This window comes from Neltuma alba, unplaced genomic scaffold, assembly GCF_004799145.2.
Source record: "Neltuma alba isolate B1F8T4 unplaced genomic scaffold, ASM479914v2 tig00010280_pilon, whole genome shotgun sequence".
Lineage (NCBI taxonomy): Eukaryota > Viridiplantae > Streptophyta > Magnoliopsida > Fabales > Fabaceae > Neltuma > Neltuma alba.
Window position 1 is genome coordinate 435,785 of NW_021635203.1, and position 10,522 is coordinate 446,306.

Below are 10,522 nucleotides of genomic sequence, written 5' to 3' on the forward strand. Positions count from 1 at the left end.
CCTTACAATTTCTACTAGCTTTCAAGGGCATAATGGTCCATTCAAGGCATAATGGTCCATTCAAGGCACAAGTTTGCCCTTACAATTTCTTTCTAATTCTCCCAAAAATTAGAAAGAAAAATGTAGGGGTGAAGGCCAAGAAGAAGGAACAAGATTCAAACTTCAAGATTAAAGTATGTGGTGATTCTAGCACCTGTGTTAATGCCTATTTTGATTAATTACTGTTTGCATATGATTCTGAAATTTGGCATGATTAAAGTACACTCTTTGAGCTTTAAATCCATAGGTAGAATACTTCATTTGGATATGTGTACGATTTATGGTTATTTTTCAAAATTAGGCTTTAAAATCTGGAAACAGATCACTAAAGCAGTAGGAAACTTCTGTTCAATTCTGGTACTGTTTCACACAGAATTGGTTCCTTAAACTATTTTTCCTTTAAAGAGAACTTAAGGATCTTTCATTCAAACTTAGAACCACTTAGTTTTGATTTTTCTATAATTAATTATGAATTTTCAAAGTTAAGCAAAAATTCTAAAATACCGATGAACAGTACCCGCGAAGCAAATCTTGAACTTTGTATGATCTCTTGGTCCTAGTGAGTAATGTGACCCTTGTGGCTGTGATTAGGACCTTGAAACATCCAAGAGAAGGTTTAGATGTGGTTGATCGAAAGCTAGATGGTTGGGAAGCTTAGGGAGCAAGTTGAAGAACAAGAGAAAACTTATGATGGAAGGTAGTGAACTTACTGATTAACATTGCTTGATGTTGTATGCTTGTGTATTGATATGTACATGATGATTGTGTTGGAAATTGTGCCCTAGGGGTCAATCATTATGTTTTGAACATTGTTAATTTATGAATTTATCAATTACGTTATCATATTATTTGCATGTTTTCTGTGGTAACTATCCTTGGATAACTCATGGTTTATCCTAAATGTCCCTGGTCGGTCATCTATGTGGGAGCAAAGATGAAATAAGACCAGTATGACTTTAAAGATATATAGAGATATAAATTAAAGTCATAGGCACATGTAAGAGTACAAGGTGTTGGACCGACCCGCTATGAGAGAGCTGCATGGGTTAAGTCGTAAGCTTCTCTCATATACAAACCACGTCACTATGCCCTTTGACCTGAGATCATCATGGATTCCTACATGAGAAACGCTTAGCTTTGACCTAGTCAAAAGTCACTTTTGACCGAGTGATCATAAAGACTGTGTTCAGGCTTAGTGGTTTTTCATGCGGAGGAATGTGAATGGTCAAGATGGAATTTGTCCCTCACATTTGTAGAGAGACATTACTGGGCCCCTCGATGAGTGAGTCTGAGAAATGTATGGCCATACTATAATGGAAAGGTAGTTCCATTTCTATACTCGGACTACTCAGGGATCGAGAAAGTAACGGTCATGAATAGGAGGATGACGTTCTCCGTGCCTCATCCATGACCAAAATGTCGTGTGACAAAAGGGACGTGATATGGTTGTATGAAAGGCTGCATCGTTCAATGATCCTCATATGTTTTGGGTAGTCGTGATGTCTTGCTAGAGACCGCTTACGACTTGTGAGTCATTATAGTTAATGGCCCACTGCCAACTTCATATGGGCCTACAGGGTCGCACACAAAATAGCCCAACACGAGTTATGATGTCCAGATTCATTGAATCTAAGATATGTCTAGATTCAATGAATAAATAGGGTGGACGTGTATATATATATATATATATAATTCGTATATATATATATAAGAGATATTAATTTATAAGGATAAATTAAATATATATAAATTCCGTCATCTCTTTATTAAATAAATAAGTGAATTAAATCTGTGGGACGGATTTAATTTAAACTATATTTATTTAATTGTTCTCTTATCTGATTAGGCAATATTTGATATTGTATTAATTTCGGAATTAATTTAGAGTTAATTTCGAAATTAAATATTATTAATTAAACCTATATAGCATCCTATATATTTGATATGAGGAGCTAGGGTTTAAGCGAGAGAGAACTAACACCTAAGAGACGGCAAAGAGAGGAGAGAGGACGGATTCCTAAAACCCTAGACGGACACAGGCGCTGGCACGCCGTTCGAGGTTGAAGGCTACTCGTGTGGATACCGGTAGAGAAAGCCGACCGGAGTTGTCGACTTCGAACGACACAGGAGGCGAGCAGAAGCATCCTGAACGGCCGAATCATCAAGTCATACAGGGAATCGAACGCCTAAAGGTAATGCTTCTTACTACCTGACTTAAACGCGATCGGTAGATCCGGAAAGGGATTGAAAGTTTTAAAATTTTTCCGCTGCGCGTCGTCTTTCAATACCCTACAGATTGGTTGATGTTGTGACATGTTTTGACTGCTATAATTGCTATTTATGATGAGTAGATTATATTTTCATGGCCATGCATTAAATAGGCAGCATTAAGCATGCTAATATGTCACTAATTAACAAGAGAATTAGCAAGTTGCGTATAATGCATTAGCATCCATCTAGCATGATTAATATGGTATTGTTCGCTACTGAGATTCTCCCAAATTTCATCCTTCCCTAATCAACCATTTAGGTCAAGCATGATAGGCAATGGTTGCATGAAGAGAAGCCAAGAGATTGATGCAAAGAAGTAGAGAATTGTTAGTATTACTATGTGATGTTTAAATTCTTTAGTTATGTAATAATTATGAAACATGCCAATTTATGTAATTTAGTTGTATATAACATTGGTGGCATGTAAGAATAAGTATGAGATATAATTAGAATGCATGAGATTGAATTATACATGCTTGGATTCTTAAAAGAATTAAAGTAAGAATTGTATAAGGGATAAAACGTAGGTCTTGGAGCAGTCAGTTTCCAGCTCCAGTTTGACCTACCAAATAAAAGAATTAAGCCACACATTTTGGCAGAGATATATTACACATCCCAAGCTTTAAAATAAGAGATAGATTACCTTAATTGGATATGTACACAAGGAGATATGAATTTCCAAAATTGAGGCAAGAAATCTGGAAGTTCCAGAATTTACCAAATAAACAATAATCTTTACAGATTAAACTATATGAATTGGCAAGAGATAAGTTCAATTTGATATTTTTCTCTTAAAGAAAACTGAAAGAGCTTTGAGTAGAAATTTGGAGCACCTCCATTTGATTTTTGTAGAATTAGTTATGATTTTTCAAAGTTGAACCTGTAATCTAAAAAAATACAAAGTGAACAGTAACCAAGGACTTAAAGGAAAATTTTAATTTTTGGGCCTAAGTAAAGCTTCCGCATATCCATTTTGCTTCTGAACGCATACTCTGAGGGGTAAGAGTAAGGATGTTTCACTTGATTGTATGCTTGTGTGTTGATGTGTATTATGTGATTTAATGATGATATGTGATGTAAATGCAATTATGATGCTCTGTTTCATTGATGTTTTCTATGGCTACACATGTTTATGTGAAACATTGAGCATGAGAAAATGTTATAAGTAAGCATGAGCTAGATAAAGTAAGCGTGTCATACACTTGCACCCATCTTACATGTATTGATGGTAATGTTTGCTACTGAGATTCTCCCGAATCTCACTTTCCCTTAACTAACCCCAATAGGTGATAATAATCAACCAAAGGATGCATGAAGTGGAAGCAAGGAAAAGAGGAAGAGAAGTTAAGAATTGTGTTATATTACATTGTATAATGTATATAACAATATATGTTATAGATGCGCCATTGATGGTATGTGATGGTAAATGATGATGATGGTATGTATGGTTGGCTATGATTCTATATTGGAATAGTTTATGGGTTGACGGAATGAGATTATGCTTGGAAATAAGTAATTATGATTTATTAATACATGTTAAGGGATAAATTATCCCTAAATGAGCAACAAAATTGAGGCAAAGTGGAAGTAAAGCAAATGATTGAATCTGCCCATGTAATTTGGTATGGTTAAAGTACACATCCTGAGCTTTAAAACAAGTGGTAGATCACCTAAAATGAATGTGTGCACTAAGAGTTATGCTTGATCAAAGTTAGGGCAGAGAAACTGGAAAGTATAGTTTTGACCAAATAAATAGTAAACTTCAATGAATATACTGTACAAATTGGAAAGGGTTAAGTTCAGTTTTATATTTTTTTTCCTGTAGAGAATTAAAAGAGCTTCAAATAGAATTTTGAACCACCTGGATACAATTTTTCTTTAATTAGTTATGATTTTCCAAAGTTGGACTGAAAATCTGGAATTTAACCAGTGAATAGTAACCTGAGAATTAACTTACAAAATTTCAATTTACGCTTATTTCACGAATCGCTTGAATCGTAACGCTTCCAATACTTACTTTAAGGGGTTAAAGGAAGGATGTGACATTTTGGTATCAAAGCAAAGATTCTGACAAGTGTTTAAACAGAATGGAGATTCTAGTAAAGGTTTTGAAAAAGGTTTAATAGAGCATTGGTTCAAGCGAAGCCCATTATGAAAGAAAACCTTACCTAGAAAGTAACGGCTTACTAGAATTGGTCCAATCAAAGTTAAGACATTGAGATGATTTCTCCAGGAAAAATGGATATAGAGGAGAAGTAAGGAATGACAGAAAATAACCTAAGAGATAGGTAGTCACTATTAAGAGACTCCCCTTCAGGAGAGGAATGGTTGAGCTGACAGAGCTTGCCCAAGGTATGAGTCAATATTAAGAAAATCCTCTCTGTACTTTTCCAACTATAATTTCTATTTATATATGTTGTTTCCTAGTTGTGAGTTACGTTTTTCCTTCAAGTATGATGCCTCTGCTCAATTTTCCATTAACATATGTATTGTTAAATACATTAGAAGTGCAAGAAAATGTTTTTAGAATAACTGGAAAACCTTTAAAAAGGAAACTTGGAGACATAAGACTTATTGTTTTGCATCTAAATGTTTAAAGTTCATTCTTTTCAAAATTGGGTCTCTTTAAAATCAAGGTTTTAGACTCCAAAAACCTATCACATTGCATAGAGGATGCAAAAACTAAGAAAACAATATATAGAATGCAAAAAATTGACATTAGACGGCGAAGTTATGGAGGAGAGAATGTGTCGGGTCTGATGGACCTGACCCTGTTCACCGACTGGGTTAGAATAACCCGACTGGAGGTTGAAGACAACCTCTAGGTGAAATGGCATCGTTTTACCTAGAGGGGTCTCCTCCTCTACTTAGCAAAACGCTGCATTTTGCTAAGTGGCTTTAAATTTTTTTTTTTTTTTTTGCGTCAGGCCTAACTAGATCCTAAGGCCTAACATTTTTTTTAAACAAAAAGAGGCCAAAAAAAAGTTCTCGCCCAAGAACAAAATAAATAAATAAATAAATAAAAAAGGCCAAAATCGTTGTTAACCACATGGACACCATTACTCGAAAAGCGATGGTGTGTGAATGCCAAAGGTCAGGCGCGTGTCACCATCGGCGACCTCCATGACAACATGTGACATTCACACGTTGATAATAAGAGTAGGCTTTGCTAGATTTTTCTTTTTTTTTTAGGATTTATTTTCCCCAGGACGTGTGTTGTCATACCTCCTTATTTACCTTATTATATATCAATTGGAACCATTAGAAGTCAATTCCCCAAGCTTAAGGATGGAAAATTTCAACTTTAGGATTTCCATTTTCAAATTTCTATACACTGTTTACAGAATTTTGGGCTAACTTTGAAAATTCACAACTAAATGTAGAAAAATTGAAATTGAGTGGTTTCAATTTCTATGCGAAGCTTATTATGCCTCATATAAAGGAAAAAAATACTCATTGGACTCATATTCATCTGAAATAGAGCTAGAAAATTTGACAAGTTGCACTGTTCATTTGGCCAATTTTTGAATTTTCAGTATTTTAGCCCAACTTTGGAAGGGCATATCTCTTAGCATAAAACTCCAAATTTAGTGATCTACCACTTGATTTAAAGCTAAAAATGAGATATGAGATCTGTAAGACTACCAGATTTCAATTCTAGATTCGTTCATTTGCCCATTATTTTATATGGTACAAGATTGCCCTTAATTAAGGCATTTTTATCCCCTATCATACTTTTCTTGAATTTTTGTTCTTTTTCTTTGCCTCACTTCATTTAACCAGTCCAGTATCAATAATTCCAATGATATGGCAAATCATACAAATATGGATATAACATAATATTAACCATACTCCATTACAACATCATCATAAAGTTTATCATAATATTACATAACATCATGTAACATTACATAATTCATATCATTCCTTCAACCCAACACCAATTCCTTGCCTTTGTCCATGGATGAGCCACTTCCTATTTGAGACATAAATTGACATAGAAGGAAAGAGATTTCATAAAAATCTTAGTAGTAATGAACTATAATTCTCATGTAAATCAAGCAAGATATAATGTGGTATGCTTTGGAACTTCAAGACATCCTCAAGTCACATAAAATCATGTTTTGCATCATAACAAGAGAGGAACATCAACACTTTCACATTGACATATTTCCACGCATTGGCCAAAGCAAAATCCAATGTCAACAAATTAACAATTATCATAGTACAAGTTCCTCAACTAAAGCAATCAACATAATCACATTAAACAAGCAAGATGAACATTCAAATTATAATTCAATGCTACCTTTCAACACTTGGATATTTTCAGCCTCTTTGATGTAATTAGCCTCTCCTTGTGTTCTTCTCACAAAACCTATAAATTCAAGTATAATTGCAATCCATATTAGCAATTATACAACTTGAATACATTACTTAACCATAAACCTTCTAGTTTCCCTCCTTTTCTTTGATTTTTAACAAAATTGTTCCTCCTTTGGAATCAATAATCTCTTGGATCATTTTTACATAATTTTTCATGTAGAATTTAAATATCCAATCAGATTTTTAAGAATCAAACGCCTTCCTTATCAAACATCCTTGGCCGAATAGGAGTATATAGTTTCTAAAAATTCCATTTTTGATTCCAATGATTTTAAACACTTCCCTTAAGCATATCCCTACACAAAAACACATTTTAAACCTATTGGAATCATCAACCCAAACACTTCCCTTAAGCATATCCTCTTAGCCAAATCGATGCTTAAGAAAACCTAACTTGGTTTTCTTCCAAAAATCAATCCAAACACCATTTAAACAAGCTTATTTCACATCATATTTAAGGTTTCTATCCTTCTCTAATAACCAAGCATTTAGACCGAAATAGAGGCAACATTTCACCATAAAGTTTCATGCAAAACCTAACCAATACCAACTTTAACCTTAACTATAGCAAGGCTTAGACATACCTTAATGATTTCTTGACAAAAACTTGCTGCTTCCTTGCCCCAAATCACATAATAAATTTGGTCTACAAGTCTAGTTTTCAAAGTGGCAGAACCTCCCTTTAATTTTCTAATTTTCCTACCATTTTTAGGTATTTTAAGGGGGTATTTATAGGCAAAATTTTTTGCCAATTTTTCCTCATTTTAGATGACTAAATGCTACCTAAGGGGGGTTACTTGGCTACCATCCAATGCAAGATACATTCAGATCATGCCATGTGGATTTTTACTAGAATATTCCAAGATTTATCCATAAAAATTGGGTTTTTCTTTAATTAATTTGAATGCTTTAGAATATTCACAAAATTAGGCCTTAATTAGGCTCAATGTACGGCCCACAAACGGTTTAGGATGGCCCAAAAATATGGCCCACAAACCGAATCATAATCCTAGACCATTTTGGAACTTTATCGGTTACTATCACTAATAACTTTTCATAATTTTTCTAGGCCTCCAAAAATTTATTTCTCTTTATCAAAAATCCTTTTTTCATATAAGGATATGATCTGGAAATTTTCAAAATTTTTCCTCCACCTCTAACTATTTATTTTGAATTTCCCCTGATTAGGCCTCTATTAATGTATCTATGGGAAAATAAATTTTCTAAAATTAATTCCTATGCTTTCAAGACCTAAAACTAATTTTATAAATTCCCATAATTATTTATGGGAAAATAAATTTTCTAAAATTATTGAGGCCTTTAACTAATTAAATAATTGTTTTCCTCCGATTTTTCACTATTTTTCGGAAAAACCTCCATATTTGGAAAATTCCATAATAATTTATTTTCACATGATTTTCACTTTTAGGGCCTCTATCGAGGTTCCAAAACCTATAACTTATATTTGTCCCATTTTTCGGGAATTTTCTAGAATGTTTCTCAAATTTTTTCGTTTTGCCCTTCTCAAACCGATGATTCTAAAATTGCTAGCTCGAGTTTTATCGGGGTTTCACATCAAAAATTGTTTCATCTCTCTGTCTACTTTCTATATTGGCCCTCATCCTGATTTTTAACTCCCTATACCCCAGATAAAATTTTCAGGATGTGACACGTGTAGGCACGTAAGACCTCCATTTGAGGTGCAGTTTGTCTCTAAAAATCTCTAAATTCATGATCTTGACTATGATATATAATTTTCCTATATTAGAAGGTAATTTGGGATTCATTTTTTTGAGTTTTTTAGTGTCTTTATAATTGATGAGGCCTGTCATAGGGCTCTCAAAACAATAACTAAGCTAACTGCACTATAGGGCAACTAACCTAGGTGTCGATCTTTTTGAAGAGCCTATTACAAAATACTAACTAACTAGGTGTTATTTACAAATTAACCAAGGAAAGTGGCAGAATTGAATTAACTATTATAAACTAAGGAAAGATAACTATTGTTTATGGTTTTATGATTTTATTATGGAATGAATGATGAATGTAGTGAATCTCCTTGATAGCACTTAGCCACACTTCCTTGTTTCACTTGTGTCAAGTTCAATTGCATCTCACTAAGTGTAACATCCAGACTTTTAGGCCTAGAAGTTTCAAAAATAGCCTAAATTAAATAGGTTACCAGACCCCTGTGAGCAGAAGTCCCAAAGACGAGAAAGGAAGTTAAAGCAGTTTCAGGGACTAAACTGCAAAATAAAAGTTTTCAGGGGCTCGAGTATAATTAAGGTTAGAGGCTCCAGTAAAGTCTCGAAGGCCCAAAAAGAGAAAAGAGGCTAGATACAGGCCAATGGGTAAGTTAGAAACCTCAAAGAGATGGTTCTATGAGGTTAGGCTTAAGCAGGGGTAAAACCGTAAATTCAAAAAGTTATAACTAGCAAGGGCAAAAATGGAAGAGTGTACAGAAAATTCCAAGAAAATCCCAGAAAATGGGAAATAATATTCTAAGACTCTTCTATAAAGAGAAAAGATGAAAATACCCCCTTAAATGGAATTTATGAGATTGTGACCGGTAAAAAGTATAGCGTTTGAGGTAATTATTTGAAATAGCAAGAGACCTCAAAAGTATATACAAAAATGAGGTTAAATGGTTGAAAGGTTGTACTAATTTATAAAATTAGTCCCGCAACCAAAAGGCCAGTAGAGTGGCTTTAAGAAATTAAAGAGCCGGTTTTGCCGATAAAAGGGTATTTTAGTAAATGAATTTTATGCAAGGCTTAAAGGAAGTGTTATGGGCTAAGAAAAGTCATAGATACTCTCTAGAATTAAAGATAATTTATGGATCTGACAGAAAATAATTACAGAGGCCAGAGCACTGTAATTAGAGAAAAGAAGTTAAACCCGGAGTAAAAGTGCACCGATAAAGTATTAATCAGAGTCTTGCACTTTACTTGGGCCACAAGTCACCACTTGTCAAGCCTTTAATGGATGGTAATTAAAGCTTTCCAAGTGTCAAGCTACCAATGGAGAGGATCTTGACTTTGGAATTTAATTACATTATGATTTAAGTTAATTAAGAGAGATGATTAAGATTAAGTAGGCTAATGACACTTGGCATAACATTAATGATGGTTGGTGGGATATTTTGTACACATTAATGAGCTTCTTCTCCCCCTAATTGCTGATGGAATTTCATCCAAGTGAGAGGAAGAGGGAAAAGAGAGGGTTTTGAAGGAGAACCAAGGAAAAGCTATCAACTTTGGTCATCAATCAAGGATTCAAGGTGAGATCTTGGTTCTAGATCTGTTCTTGTCTTGTTTTCCTTCTCTTTTAAGGTTGAAAAATCTGTCTTCTCTCCCTTTTGATGGCTGGTCAAAATGGTTGATGAGTGGGGAAGGGAGTTTGGTTGTTAGATCTATGTGAAAATTGGAAGAATTACGTGCTGATTTGATGGCTTTTTCGAATTAGTTACTGTTCATATCTGGTTTTGAAATTTGGCATGCTTAAAGTACACTCTGTGAGCTTTAAATCCATGAGTAGAACACTTCATTTGGATATGTGTACGATTTATGGTGATTTTTCAAAGTTAGGGTTTGAAATCTGGAAACAGTGTTAAGCTTTTGGAAGGGTGTCGATTTCCGTACAATTCTGGTACTGTTCGGCGTAGAATTGGTTCCAGAAACTATTTTTCCTTTAAATTTAACTTAATAATATTTCAGTGAGACTTGGAAGCACTCAATTTGGATTTTTATAGATTTAATTATGATTTTTCAAAGTTGAACAAAAATTCTGGAGATTCTGCGTGAACAGTACCCATGAACCAAAATTTCCA